General features: G+C 42.8%; 1 protein-coding gene across 5 annotated transcripts in view; it reads right to left on the bottom strand.

The window, feature by feature from the left end:
• LOC115168151 (disks large-associated protein 4-like) overlaps positions 1-16,381 on the bottom strand; it is a 151,251-nt gene that overhangs the window by 110,042 nt on the left and 24,828 nt on the right. The window lies entirely within an intron of this gene.

Below are 16,381 nucleotides of genomic sequence, written 5' to 3' on the forward strand. Positions count from 1 at the left end.
ATTCAATAAGAAGCACTGGGCATAAGCCGCTGACATAACCTCCATTGATACATGTAGACAATAAAGAGCTTTCTGGCAATGAACCCAGGGTTGAGCGGGTTGAGCCTCCCGAGTGGCGCAGTGGTCTAAAGCACTATATCACAGTGCTAGAGGCATTACTATAGATCCGGGTTCGTGCCGTGACCGGGAGACCCATGAAGCGGCGCACTATTGTCCAGGTTAGGGGAGGGTTTGGCTAACATATTATTGTTGTTGGAATTGTTTTAAGATGGTCATACCATGGATATAAAAAAATATATACAATTTTCTTTTGATAAAATACTGAATTCGGCCTTTACTACTATAGCCCAGAGAAATGTACTGAATAACACATTCATAAATGGCAAAAAGACAGTCAAAAAATGCATAATAAGCAGTAAGGTTTTGAAGTGTCTGTCCTATATCTAGGAGACATTTAATTTTTTTGGGACACATATATAACCACTTATTTTTGTTGGCACAAAACTACCTCCATACCTCTCTTATTTTATATTGGTTACCATCAGACAAGTCCCATGACACTTGTGGGGGTCTTAGAGCAAAACGGCGAACACCATTGTGTTTGTGAAAATCTCCCCATAGAGTGGACATATTAGTTTCTAGGCCAAACTGTTCGGGCTGTTACAGACGTTTTCGTGAGGTCTCATGGTCTGACAAACACGCTGTAGATTGGCTGTAGCCTGTGGAAGGCCGACATAGGCAGATGCCGTGGATTGAGTTGCAGCCCATGTCTCGTTAAACTGACAGATTTTGATGGGGATTTTTTCATTATGTTACTTAGATTGACGCATGGGTACGTCAATAGACTCTTAAGGATTTTAACTCAGGTCGGAATCGGGGCCAGAGCACATAAATAATGTTGAGGTTACACTTCCTCTTTCAAGTCTAGATCAGTCAGAGGGAGAGATGCCAGTGTGCCCTCGCCCTCCAAAAGGCTTTGATAATGGAACAGGGTATGTCAATTCTGACCACATGTTGAGTGCCAGGCCTTGATCAGTGGAACAAAGTGGCCAGGTACAGTCAATAGTGGTGTCCATGTCCCGTGGATAAAACCCCAGGAAAGAACTGTTGCTAATGAGTTACAGTCCAATACATCAATCTCCTCTCACCTTTTCTCACTTCCCTTTATGCGCTTCAAACTTTGTACCACAATGTGATAGAATAACCTAGTAGTAGAAGGACAAGAAAAAGTGAAGGATCTCATTGTTGCCTTATGGCCCAAATTAGATGACGTGGATTAATTAAGTGAAGTAAGTAAACGTCTCAGAATAGAAAGGCTCAAGTCAGTACAAAACAAGAGCAACATAAACTTGGCCTGAAATAACCTTGCGAGTAGGCCTGGCAAGAGAGACTGCACAGGCCTGATTCTCTATCCTCCATCCTCATCATGATGACTCCCACAGAGGCTTCCTCCATGGTCTGCCATAGTCTGCAGTCTGCCCTCCTCCTCATTCTCCTCCTTCACTGTCTCCTCCATCCCGTCCCATCCGCTATATCCTCTTCCCCCATCCTACTTGCCTGCCTCCCAGGACCTGAGCACCTGACTCTTGCACTGTTGTTGCCAAGCCTGGCCCCTGGAGAGGATACTGTCCCCACCAACTAACTGAACTACACATTCCAATCCCTCGCTGGGAACCATGCAACAGCAGTGAGGGGGAACAAGGAAGGATTGAGCAGAAATAAGGACATGTTGGTCTCAACAAAGTTGAGAGAGAGAGAGGCCAAATCATGAGAAAACAAAAGGATAATTACTTGACACATTGAAAAAATTTACCAAAAAACAGAGCAAACTAAAATGCTATTTGGCCCTAAACAGAGAGTACACAGTGGCAGAATACCTGACCACAGTGACTGACCCAAAGTTAAGGAAATCTTTGACTATGTACAGACTCAGTGAGCATAGCATTGCTATTGAGAAAGGCCGCCGAAGGCAGACCTGGCTCTCAAGAGAAGACAGGCTATGTGCACACTGCCCACAAAATGAGGTGGAAACTGAGCTGCACTTCCTAACCTCCTGCCAAATGTATAACCATATTAGAAAGACATACAGTTGATGTCGGATGTTTACATATACCTTAGCCAAATATATTTTAACTCAGTTTTTCACAATTCCTGACATTTAATCATAGTAAAAATTCCCTGTCTTAGGTCAGTTAGGATCACCATTTTATTTTAAGAATGTGCAATGTCAGAATAATAATAGAGAATGATTTATTTCAGCTTTTATTTCTTTCATCACATTCCCAGTGGGTCAGAAGTTTACATACACTCAATTAGTATTTGGTAGCATTGCCTTTAAATTGTTTAACTTGGCTAAAACGTTTCAGGTAGCCTTCCACAAGTTTCCCACAATAGGTTGGGTGAATTTTGGCCCATTCCTACTGACAGAGCTGGAGTAACTGAGTCAGGTTTGTAGGCCTCCTTGCTCGCACACACTTTTTCAGTTCTGCCCACAAATGTTCTATAGGATTGAGGTCAGGGCTTACCTTGACTTTGATGTCCTTAAGCCATTTTGCCACAAATTTGGAAGTATACTTGGGGTCATTTGCAACCAAGCTTTAACTTCATGACTGATGTCTTGAGATGTTGCTTCAATATATCCACATAATTTTCCTGCCTCATGATGACATCTATTTTGTGAAGTGCACCAGTCCCTCCTGCAGCAAAGCACCCCCACAACATGATGCTGCCACCCCCGTGCTTCACGGTTGGGATGGTGTTCTTCAGCTTGCAAGCCTCCCCCTTTTTTCTCCAAACATAACGATGGTCATTATGGCCAAACAGTTCTATATTTGTTTCAGCAGACCAGAGGACATTTCTACAAAAGGTACGATCTTTGTCCCCATGTGCAGTTACAAACAAAGTCTGGCTTTTTTATGGCGGTTTTGAAGCAGTGGCTTCTTCCTTGCTGAGCGGCCTTTCAGGTTATGTCGATATAGGACTCATTTTACTGTGGATATAGATACTTTTGTACCTGTTTCCTCCAGCATCTTCACAACGTCCTTTGCTGTTGTTCTGGGATTATTTTTCACCTTTCACACCAAAGTACTTTCATCTCTAGGAGACAGAACGCGTCTCCTTCCTGAGTGGTATGACAGCTGCGTGGTCCTATGGTGTTTATACTTGCGTACTACTGTTTATACAGATGAACGCGGTACCTTCAGGCGTTTGGAAATTTCTCCCAAGGATGAACCAGACTTGTGGAGGTCTACAATTTTTCTTGGCTGATTTCTTTAGATTTTCCCATGATGTCAAGCAAAGAGCTACTGCGTTTGAAGGTAGGCCTTGAAATACATCCACAGGTACACCTCCAATTGACTCAAATGATGTCAATTAGCCTATCAGAAGCTTCTAGAGCCATGACCTCATTTTCTGGAATTTTCCAAGCTGTTTAAAGGCATAGTCAACTTAGTGTATGTAAACTTCTGACCCACTGGAATTGTGATACAGTGAATTATAAATTAAATAATCTGTCTGTAAACAATTAATTACTTGTGTCATGCACAAAGTAGATGTCCTAACCGACTTGCCAAAACTATAGTTTGTTAACAAGACATTTGGGGAGTGGTTGAAAAACGAGTTTTAATGACTCCAACTTAAGTGTATGTAAACTTCCGACTTCAACTGTATTTCCCTCAGATTACACAGACCCACAAAGAATTCGAAAAAAACAAATCCAATTTTGATATACTCCCATATCTATTGGGTGAAATACCACAGTGTGCAATCATAGCAGCAATATTTATGGCCTGTTGCCACAAGAAAAGGGCAACCAGTGAAGAACAAACATCATTGTAAATACAACCTATATTTATGTTTATTTATTTTCCCTTTTGTACTTTAACTATTTGCACATCATTACAACAATATGACATTTGAAATGTCTTTTGCAATTTTTGTAAGTGTAATGTTTACAGTTCATTTTTTGTTTATTATCTGTTTCACTTGCTTTGGCAATGTAAACATATGTTTCCCATGCCAATAAAACCCTTAAATTGAATTGAGAGAGAGAGACAGAGAGTAGACTATAGTAATAGTGTATCAGAGAAAGAGAAGTAGACAGTAATAGACAGGCAAGGAGTGAGAAATAATAGAATGGAAGAATGTGAGAGAAAGAGAAACCAGAAGAGACCATAGAAAATGCTCTGAGAAGAAGGAGAGACAGAGAGGGCAAACCGAGAAGGAAAGATAGACAGAGACAGTGGTGCACGATGAACGAAAGTGTGATGAGGTGAGGGCCTTGTTCCACAGACCTGTCAGCTGGTGATGTATAGCCATCTTATCTCAGAAGACCAAAAGCATGATCAAAAAACACTAAGACAGTGTGTCAATACATCTTATGGTGGGGACATGATAAATAAATAAGGGGTGTCAGTGACGGTGTCTCCCTTAGTCATGGTTAGTGATGCTTGCCTTGTGGTGGCTGTTTTGCACACGCTCCAGTGACTGAAGATGGATTGGTTGTTTAGCAACAAAACCAATACGTGCGCAACTATGGGGCAAAACAGACGGGGTTGCATAGATTGTTGACTTCTTGTAAACTATATTTGGTCTCCAATGTTTATTGAACACAAATAAAGTTGCACAATGAGCACTTGTTGCACCTTACAGTTGTTGGTTAGTTAGATACCTAATTTTAGCCATGTTAGCATCGACGTGAAATCAGTTAAAACACCTCAAAACAAAACATGGTATCAAGAACAGGATAAAACTAGCTGAAACAAGCCACTTACAATTCACCACATGCCAGTTTCTTGTTGTTGTTGCTTGCTATCTGTCCATCCACAATCATAACAAGACACGGCCTTCTGCCCCATTGAAGCGTGCATCGTTTTCGTGACGTTCTCAGCAAACACGTTTATTGTGCATGTTATATAGTGAGATAGAAAGTCCTATGAAAGCATGACAATGGGGGAAAAAACTGAATAAAATCTTGAGTTTACACGTGATGGAATGGTTTAACGTTCAATACAGTCCAGACAGTCATTGCGTTTTAGACTTATAGTGTTTGTATACCAATTCAGTCTGGGTCATATGACTTGCTGGGTACTCAACTATAGTGAAATGCTTTGTCAGTGCATCTGCCAGTATTGTTGGGGCAGGGTTGAAAAATTCTGGGAACTTTCAATAAATTCCCTGTTTTGCAGAAATCCTGGTTGGAGGATTCTGAATTTCCTGCTTATTCCCTCTTAATAAGAAAGGGATCAGATGAAGCAGATGCTAAGCTACAGTACCGTTTTGCTAGCGTTGACTGGAATATGTTCCGGAATTCTTCCAATGGCATTGAGGAGTATACCACATCAGTCACTGGCTTCATCATTAAGTGCATCGATGACATTGTCTCCACAGTGACTGTACGTACATTTAATTTAAAAAAGAAAACATTATTTAACTAGGCAAGTAAACAAATTCTTATTTACAATGACGGCCTACACCAGACAAACTCGGACCGCCCTGGGCCAATTGTGCTCCACCCTGTGGGACTCCCAATCACGGCCGGTCGTAATACAGCCTGGATTCGAACCAGAGTGTCTGTAGTGTCACCTCGAGCACTGGGATTCAGTGCCTTAGACCGCTGCGCCACTCGGGAGCCCTACATACCCCAACCTTGCAAACTATTACAGACTAAAAAGGGAAGCACAGCTGCAAGCTGCCCAGTGACACGAGCCTACAAGATGAGCTAAATTACTTCTATACTCGATTCGAGGCAAGTAACACTGAAGCATGCATGAGAGCATCAGGTGTTTCGGACGACTGTGTGATCACGTTCTCTGTAGCCGATGTGAGTAAGACCTTTAAACAGGTCAACATTCACGAGGCCGCAGGGCCAGACGGATTACCAGGACGTGTACTCCAAGCACGCCCTGTCTAACTGGCAAGTGTCTTCTCTTTTCAACCTGTCCCTGAAAGAGTCTGTAATACCAACATGGTTCAAGCAGACCACCATAGTCCCTGTGCCCAAGAACACTAAGGTAACCTGCCTAAATGACTACCGACCCGTAGCACTCACGTCTGTAGCCATGAAGTGCTTTGAAAGGCTGGTCATGGCTCACATGAACACCGTTATCCCAGAAACTCTAAACCCACTCCAATTTGCATACCGCCCCAACAGATCCACAGATGATGCAATCTCTATTGCACTCAACAATGCCCTGTCCCACCTGGACAAAAGGAACACCTATGTGAGAATGCAATTCATTGACTACAGCTCAGCGTTCAACACCATAGTACCCTCAAAGCTCATCACTAAGCTAAGGACCCTGGGACTAAACACCTCCCTCTGCAACTGGATCCTGCACTTCCTGATGGGCCGCACCCCAGGTGGTAAAGGTAGGCAACAACACATCCGCCACGCTGATCCTCAACATGGGGGCCCCTCGGGTGCGTGCTCAGTCCTCTCCTGTACTCCCTGTTCACTCATGACTGCATGGCCAGGCACAACTCCAACACCATCATTAAGTTTGCCGATGATACTACCTTAGTAGGCCTGATCACCAACAACGATGAGACAGCCTATAGAGAGGTGGTCAGAGACCTGGCCGTGTGGTGCCAGGACAACAACCTCTCCCACAACGTGATCAAGACAAAAGAGATGATTGTGGAATACAGGAAAAGGAGGACCGAGCACGCCCCATTCTCATCGACTGGGCTGCAGTGGAGCAGGTTGAGAGCTTCAAATTCCTTGGTGTCCACATCACCAACAAACTATCATGGTCCAAACACACTAAGACAGTCGTAAAGACGGCACGACAAAGCCTCTTCCCCCTCAGGAGTCTGAAAAGATTTGGCATGGGTCCTCAGATTCTCAAAAGGTTCTACAGCTGCACCATCGAGAGCATTTTGACGGGTCGCATCACTGCCTGGTCTTGCAACTGCTCGGCCTCCGACCGCAAGGCACTACAGAGGGTAGTGCATACGGCCCAGTACATCACTGGGGCCAAGCTTTCTGCCTTCCAGGACCTCTATACCAGGCGGTGTCAGAGGAAGGCCCTACAAATTGTCAAAGACTCCAGCCACCCTAGTCATGGACTGTTCTCTCTGCTACCACACGGCAAGCGGTACCCGGAGCGCCAAGTGTAGGTCCAAAAGGCTTCTTAACAGCTTCTACCCCCAAGCCTAAGACTAATCAAAGGGCTACTCAGACCCCTGCTGCTACTCTCTGTTTATTATCTATGCATAGTCACTTTACCCCTACCTACATGTACATATTACCTCAGTTACCTCAACTAACTGGTGCCCCCGTACATTGACTCTGTACCGGTACCCCCTGTATATACCCTCGCAATTGTTATTTTACTGCTGCTGTTAATTATTTGTAATTTATTTTCTTAACTTCTTAAAGCATTGTTGGTTAAGGGCTTGTAAGTAAGCGTTTCACTGTAATGTACCTGTTGTATTCGGCGCATGTGACAAATACAATTTGATTTGATTTGATTCCAAGAATCCTCCAACCGGGATTTCAGGAAAAAAAGGGAATTTATTGAAAGTTCCTGGAATTTTGCAACCCTAGGCAGGCCAAAACATTAATATCCACCACTGTTGAAAACTGCTTACATTAGACACTGCTGCTGTACTGAGGTGACATTGTAAATACAGTGGAACCTCATCCGATCGCCATGGAGACAAGGGCTGATTGAAGCAATGCCATGTATGAGGAAATAGGCAGCGAGAGAGGGAGGGAAAGATGGAGAGAGGAGGGATGGATGGAGAGAGAGAGTTATCCTCTAGCCTTGGCAAGACACAGAGAGATGATCAAGCTGCTCACAAAGATGGAACACACCATACTTTTTCACTCACTAACTTTACCCAGGTGATCCATCCATTCTTTCATCAGATGACCTACTGTGCTGCCCATACCTTTAGGAATGTGAAAGTAAAGGGTGCACAGACAAGAAGTGCTTGAAAGGCAATTAGATTTAACCAGAAGGACTATGTCATCATGTCTGATACCGAGGTGTCAATGAAGAGCATGGTCAAAGACGTGCCAGCTGTCTTAATGTCATGTTGAAGCTCTTCTATTTCTGTATCTTATGCAACAAATCCTGGAGGAAGGCAACATATACAGTAACACAGCAAGAAATGAGTCAATGTAAGAATGATTGCAGAACTACACACGCACACTCACAAATCACTCAGGGACCATTGGCAGTTTGCTCTCAGATTTCGTTGCTTTATGTTATGAGAATTGTGTGCAGTGCACCTCCCTCCCTCCCTCCTCCCAAAAGCAGTTATATTGTGCATTACAGTAAAATCACTGGCAAACTTCCTCTGCCCTGGGGCTTGATCCACAGCCAACAGAGGTAGCAAATCAAATCAAATATTATTCGTAACATGCTTAGTCCACACCTGTTGTTTACAAACAGTGAAATGCTTACGGGCCCTTGCCAACAATGCAGAGAAAGGAAAATGAGAAATAATAGAAAAGTAAAACGTGTAATAATAAATACACAATGAGTAACGATGACTTGGTTATTTACAAGCAGTGGTGTAAAGTACTTAAGTAAAAATACTTAAGTACTACTTAAGTCGTTTTTTTAAGTATCTTTAATTTACTTGGCTATTTATATTTTGCACTACTTTACCTTCACTACATTCCTTAAGAATTCGTGTACTTTTTACTCCATACATTTTCCCTGACACCCAAAAGTACTCGTTACATTGTCAATGCTTAGCAGGACAGGAAAATGGTCCATTTCACTCACTTATCAAGCGAACATCCCTGGTCATCCCTACTGCCTCTGATCTGGAGGACTCACAAATGCTTTGTTTGTAAATTATGTATGCGTGTTGTAGTGTGCCCCTGGCGATCTGTAAATATAATGAAAATTGTCCTGTCCGATTTGCTTACTATAAGCAATTTGAAATTATTTTTACTTTTGATACTTAAGTATATTTAAAACCAAATACTTTTAGAATTTTACTCAAGTAGTATTTTTCTGGGTGACTTTTACTTGAGTCATTTTCTATGAAGGTATCTTTACTTTTACTCAAGTATGACAATTGGGTACTTTTCCCACCACTATATAAAATGGGTACCAGTATCGAGTTGATGTGCAGAGGTACGAGGTAATTGAGGTTGATATGTACATATAACTAGGATTAAAGTGACAGATAGTAAACAGCAGCAGCAGCGTATGTGATGGGTCAAAAAAGTTAAATGCAGATAGTATTTAACTAACTACTAGCAGTCGTATGGCTTGGCGGTAGAAGCTATTCAGGGTCCTGTTGCTTCCAGACTTGGCGCATTGGTACCACTTGCCGTGCGGTAGCAGAGAGAACAGCCTATGACTTGGGTGGCTGGAATCTTTGACAATTTTAAGGGCCTTCTTCTGACACCGCCTGTTATAGAGGTCCTGGATGGCTGGTAGCTCGGCTCCACACCACCCTCTGTAGCGTCTTGCGGTTGGATGCCAAGCAGTTGCCATACCAAGTGGTGATGCAGCCAGTCAAAATGCTCTCAATGGTGAAGCTGTATAACTTTTTGAGGATCTGAGTGCCCATGCCAAATCTTTTCAGCCTACTGAGGGGGAAGAGGTGTTGTCATGCCCTCTTCACAACTGTGTTGGTGTGTTTAGACCATGATAGATCCTTAGTGATGTAGACACAGAGGAACTTGAAGCTCTCCACTACAGCCCCGTCGATGTGAATGGGGGCGTGCTCAGCCCTCCGTTTCCTGTAGTCCACGTCAGCTCCTATATCTTACTGACGTTGAGGGAGAGGTTGTTGTCCTGGTTATACACTGCCAGGTCTCTGACCATGCCACTGAAGTCTGAATGGCTGCACAAAGTTTCACTGTACTTCACAAAGTAGTATTCCCTATTTAGTGCACTACTTTTGACCAGGACCCGTAAGAAATGGGGTAAATAGGGTGCCATTTGGGATGCATACAAAGACCCCCGAAAGAAGATGCCTACCAGTCCACAGACTATAGAACAGATGTACCAGATGGTGGTCTGTCACTTCTAGTCATACACACTAATTGCTGGACAGAGGGATCCGCAATAGGAACATGGTGCCACACATACAGTAGTGTTATTAACTAATGCCACAAAACTTAATGAGCTCCTTAAATACTGAAGCATTTCATCACCAGCTGGAGGAAGGAAAGGAGACTTAAACTTTTATCTCTCCACACTCAATACATGCACACACACATTCTCAAATGATCATATCCTTGGGAAATGACAAACAGGGGATCTGCACTCCGGCCATCCGGGGACAATGCGGCAATAGCAGCAGCATAGCAGCAGCAGCTCCATTACAGTAACAGGGCCTGGCATGGCAGGCAGGTTTAGCTGAAGGAGAGGGAAGGCATTGACACCCATACTAATGAGACTACACTAAGCAGTCACTGAACGACCGCCTAGTATGCAGGAGGCAACAACAGCAGAGACAATCACATCTCCACGAGAAAGCTATTATCTCACAATGGAATCCCCCCTTTGTACCCATTCAGAAAAAGCTATTTTCTCAGCTTCTTCTATCAGTTTCTTAAACTCTGTACAGATGTAGGATCTTCATTTGAGCCAGTTTCCTACAGCAGGAAAATAATCCTGCAGTAAAAGGAAATGTGATTTATTATGCGGATTATAATTAATGGAATTTTTTTGTAGGGGTTGGCCCATTTTTCATTAGGGCAAATCAAGTCTGATATTTTAAAGTGGAAATTACTAACCTCAGAAGCCTTTTCAAACATTGAATACACTACAAGTGTACACTTCCTGCTGTTAGACTTGGACGTATACCATATATACCGTATACCGGGGTATTTGGAAATAGCCAGGGATGGTTTTTCAATTCCGTAAATACCGTTAAAAACGATTTATTTGAAGTTTTTCAATACATCTTTATAATACTTGCAGTCAACTTGTGCAATACGTTAGGAGATAAAGCAGATTGTGTTCTTATTTCACCTGTCACACTATTTTACATTATGAAGCTTACTTAGTTCCCCAGCACAGTTGAGCCAGTCACGTGTTTGTTTGTAAATAGCACAACAAGAGAAAGTCGAAGCAGGTGAGTCCAGCTGTGTATTGACAGGGGTCGTTTTCGTATTGAAAGTCAAGTGTTTTTTTCTTGAATAGAGTGATCAGGGACGTAGAGTGATCAGAAAATACATTAGTGCAACACATTCGGCATAAAATAGCTTCCTTTTCATCAGATGATAACAGAAACGCAACGCTATTTGGCTGGCAGACACACAAGTAAATGAGCTTACAATGAAAAGGCAAAAACGATGCATGGCCATCAAAGTTCTGATGTTTACGCCTATTATGGAAATAATGTAGCCGGCTACATTTCATAATGTTTTGCTTAAAGTTAATCTTGCATTTTACCAGAGAAAAATAGGCTTGCTACTCCTGAGAAAAGAACCAGAAAAAAGTAGCTACACATCAGTCAGAGTGGTGTCTGCTGATAGAATGCCCGTTCATGAATTCTCATCGAAGTTTAGAAGTGCAACTGAAGCATAAAATGAGTCTGGTGCTGAGCAGAAATTACAATAAGAAGCATTTTAGATCTGTGCTTACAAAACACTGTAAGATATTTCTTAAGCCTTTTATCTTTTTTTCCTGTGTAAAAAATTCAGAATTATGCCTTTAACACAACCCCTAGTTTAACTTGCCATCTATGTAAGTGGTTGAATTAATAAGGTGACTGGGCATCATATTGTGTTACCTTTCTGCCGTGTTTGAGAAGGCAAAGCCCTTTGGATGAGTTATTTGCACAGCTGCCACTTCCATCTTGATTTCCTTGCGTTTTTTCTCGTCACCGTTCTCGCCCGTCTGCTCCTCCCCCTTCTTCTCCAAGCAGAGCAAGCAGGCTCGTTGCCCTAGTGACTCCAGACTCCACACAGACACAGCGGGCACACTGCTGAAGATCTAGTACTGCATGCGTCCAAACATTTCATTTGCACAATGCCACTCATTCACATTCGCTTGTAAATGTCGAAAATAACATTCGGTAGCTCCTACCTATATATGTTTAACTTTATGAGCTGGATTGCCTGTCTTTGCAATTCATATATTTTTTAAATGATGTTAGCATTCTGGTCATTGACGCCCAATGGGCTTTTTTGTGTTTCTTTGGCGCCCCCTTGTGTACTAAATCGGTAATACCGTATATCCTGGGGTGAGAGAAGGCGGTTTGACGATATGAAAATCTGGATAGCGCCCTAACCCTACCTGCCGTGCAGGAACACTCTCAGCAACAAAAGAGTAATCAAAGTAAGATCCTACAACTCTATTGACACATTTCCATAGATCTACTACTGGGCTCCGAGCTTTCATAAAAGCATGCCCCTAAACCTTACTGATGTTTACACTGACGCAGAGATCCAAAGGGAATGTGTTTGAAACTGGATCCTCTTATAGCTAGCTACTGTAGCTGCTCGTCGCTACTGTATCTGGCTTACGCCTGAAACTTAATGACAATATCCTGAGTGACTAGCACTGACATAACTGACTATGTCCTCATTTGAGCAGTTGATTAATTATCAGCGTGTGTGTGTGTGTGTGTGTGTGTGTGTCTGTGTGTACGTGCGCGCATGTGTGATTGACAGATGCAAATAGGTGAGTCAGTCAGCAACCTTCGAGAGCCCTTGAAAACCTCCAGAAGAAATTCCTTACAAACCCCAACGGTTTAATAAAGAGCAGCATTGCCTTATGATGACAGACAGATGCTTTCCATGCAGGGAGGCAGTTAATGATCGACTGACATTGGCTCACTTATTAATGTAAACTCCTGATTATAGTCTGTGCCTCCCCCAGGTAAAAATACATTTGAAGACCTATGCATAAAGAGTCTGGGACGATTTTATATATTGTATCATCTTATAGCAGAAAGGCAGTAGCTCCAGTACAAGGGCCAGCAAAAAAAGGAAATACATTTGATGACACTGGCATGGGGTGGGTGTGTAGACTGTGTACTTTTTGCACTGCATGCTCCAAGCCAAACCGTCAGTCTGCCTCCCGGGCTCCAGTGCAGCGAGAGGCGTAGCAAACACCCCCGGAGGTCGGCCCCCCAGATAGCATATGAACACGTCATCAGCCATACATTTTCTTATTATTATTACTACAGGAAATGGGCTTTAAAACTGCAGCATTTTCTCTCAGCCTCATGGCAAAATGTGTAGAATAGCAGGACATTAGCTATAAAACTGCAATTGTTCTCTCTACCCCATGGCAAAAAATTATAAACTGTGCTACGCTACTGGCGAGAGCCCCATTATGCTGCCCCATTACCTGCCTCTCTTGAGGCAGCAGCTACCTTCCTACTGTGAATTATGCAACAGCAATGTTTCTGTTCACAATACAAGTGCTGTGCTTGGGTAAACACAAACAAGGACACCTAACCCCGAAGGAAGGCTGGGTCTGGGCTGTCTTGTCCTGCCATAGGTAGGGATGTCAAACAAACAACTCACACCGACCTTAAAGTCACAAAGCCACAAGAGGAGGTCTGAGGAGGACACATGCGGACGAGACAAGATGGTGTGTGTGTGTGTGTGTGTGTGTGTGTGTGTGTGTGTGTGTGTGTGTGTGTGTGTGTGTGTGTGTGTGTGTGTGTAGGAGGAGGACAGAATATCTTGTCGTAGATGAGTTGGTGTATTACATCATTCCCTTCACTATAAATCCCACAAACAGTTGTGTTACAGTTATCACATGCTAATGAATGGCGAATAGCATAACATCATAAGTGAATTAGTGATCCCCACCTGTAAGTTACACTAAATGACCAAAAGTATGTGGACACCTGTTCGTCGAAAATCTCATTCCAAAATCATGGGCATTAATATGGAGTTGGTCCCCCCTTTGTTGCTTAAACAGCTTCCACTCTTCTGGGAAGGCTTTCCTCCAGATGTTGGAAAATTGCTATGGGGACTTGCTTCTATTCAGCTAGAAGAGCATTAGTGAGGTTAGGTACTGATGTTGGGAGATTAGGCCTGGCTCGCTGTCAGCGTTACAATTAATCCCAAAGGTGTATGATGGGGTTAAGGTCAGGGTTCTGTGCAGGCTAGTCAAGTTCTTCAACACCGATCTCAACAAACCATTTCTATATGGACCTCGCTTTGTGCACGGGGGCATTGTCATGCTGAAACAGGAAAGAGCCTTCCCCAAACTGTTGCCACAAAGTTGGAAGCACTGAATCATCTAGAATGTCATTGTATGCTGTAGCTTTAAGATTTCCCTTCACTGGAACTAAGGGGCCTAGGCCGAACCATGACAAATAGCCCCAGACCATTATTCCTACTTCACCAAACTTTACAGTTGGCACTATGCATTCGGGCAGGTAACGTTCTCCTGGCATCTGCCAAACCCACATTTGTCCATTGGTCTGTCAGATGGTGAAGCGGGACTCATCCCCCCAGAGAACGCGTTTCCATTCAGTCCAATGGTGGCAAGCTTTACACCACTCCAGCTCCCAACGAACAGACGTTGCTTCCAGAGGCAATTTGAAACTCGATAGTGAGTGTTGCAACCGAGGACAGATGATTTTTACACACTATTCGCTTCAGCAGTAGGAGGTCCCGTTCTGTGAGCTTGTGTGGCTTACCACTTCACGGCTGAGCCGTTGTTGCTTCTAGATGTTTCCACTTCACAATAACAGCACTTACAGTGGACCGGGGCAGCTCTAGCAGGGCAGAAATTTTACAAACTGACTTGTTGAAAAGGTGGCATCCTATGACGGTGCCACGTTGAAAGTCACTGAGCTCTTCAGTAAGGCCATGCGTCATGCACAAAGTAGATGTCCTAACCGACTTGCCAAAACTATAGTTTGTTAACAAGAAATTTGTGGAGTGGTTGAAAAACGAGTTTTAATGACTCCAACCTAAGTGTATGTAAACTTCCGACTTTATACTGTATATATTATTATATATGTATTCAATGAGAATGGCTTACTAAGCTTTTAGCGGAGTCTAAAACATTTACAGAGTTATTCCATCCCATCTCCAAACATTCTATCTTTGCAATGGTGCTAAATGATAGACTGCGCGCAATCGTATGAATTGTTCAGATGAGTTGTTCAGAAGCCTGTGCCTGGTATGCCTTGTATGACTTTGAGTGCTTCTTTGTGTTTCAATACTGCATGCATGAGTATGAGTGCGTGTGTGCACACATAAATATTTTTTTTTTTATAAAGGCAGAAAGTACAATGAATGTGGAGTAGCATATCATTAAAGCAGGGGATGCAATTACAGTGTATGCACTAATGCCGTTATTAACATTATGAGTGTGAAGATAGAACTATATTGTCATGCAAATAACTCTGAATCCTTAGGCTAGATAAAAGGAGGCTAGAGGGCTAGGCTAGGGCTGTGACTGTCGGCTTCGTTTTATGAAGATTTCTACCTCAGGGATTAGAGAGCCTCCAGGAAGGAGAATAACTTCTCCCAAACAGAGCTGCCTGTGTACATGATCAGAGAAAGGCCTACTATTTTTCAGCTCCTAATGGGGCATTTTCCCAGCATACTAAAATGATAACAACAACAGAGATAACTGAGAGGAGAATAGAGAGAAACATTTCGGGGTATCCTCAGGGAGAGTTTGTAAGTGCTACTAAATGCAACTATCTACATGATTCATGTATTGTGAGCAAAACTGTTTTTAAAATGTTGTGCAGTCTATTCATATTATCCAGCATTATCATATATCACATAACTTCCTACTTCTCCAGCATTTTATGGTTTAAATTTTTAGACATCAATGTTAGTTGTGGTCTACTCTAATTCCTCTTCAGGCTATGTATTATAATCATCTTATATAAAAGTCACTTTGGCTGCAACTAAAAGTTCCTGCAATGATCGAATCTGCAGGAAGAGCTGCAGAGAGGGACCCTGTGTCCTGAGGATGAGAGGAGAAAGAAGAAGAAACCCCACCATTATAATGCCAATTGAAAAACAGCAGCGTGGATTTGGAACATGCCCAAAGGGGGATTGTAAGACGTCTTATATCAAGGTCACAACAAGGGATGGACACAAAGTGAGTGTGCTAGGAGTCCTGGGAGACATTTAACACACACACACGCTTGTGTGCATAGACACACCCATACACTATTAGAAAAAAGGGTTCCAAAAGTGTAATTCGGCCATCCCCATAGGATAGCAATACAGTACAACTAGATTAAAACATAATATGGAATATAATACAGATACAGATAATGTGCATGTGGTGGTTTCAAATAATAATGTTACTTCTACTAGCTTGCTATATCCCTGCTTTTCCTGAAAATGTCTATCTGATATATAATGGGGGCACAACGGGAGCCTAGTGTTTAAGAGCTTGGACCAATAACCAAAAGGTCGCTGGTTTGAATCTCCGAGCTGACTAGGCGATAAATCTGATGT

This window comes from Salmo trutta, chromosome 30 (assembly GCF_901001165.1).
Source record: "Salmo trutta chromosome 30, fSalTru1.1, whole genome shotgun sequence".
NCBI classification, from domain to species: domain Eukaryota; kingdom Metazoa; phylum Chordata; class Actinopteri; order Salmoniformes; family Salmonidae; genus Salmo; species Salmo trutta.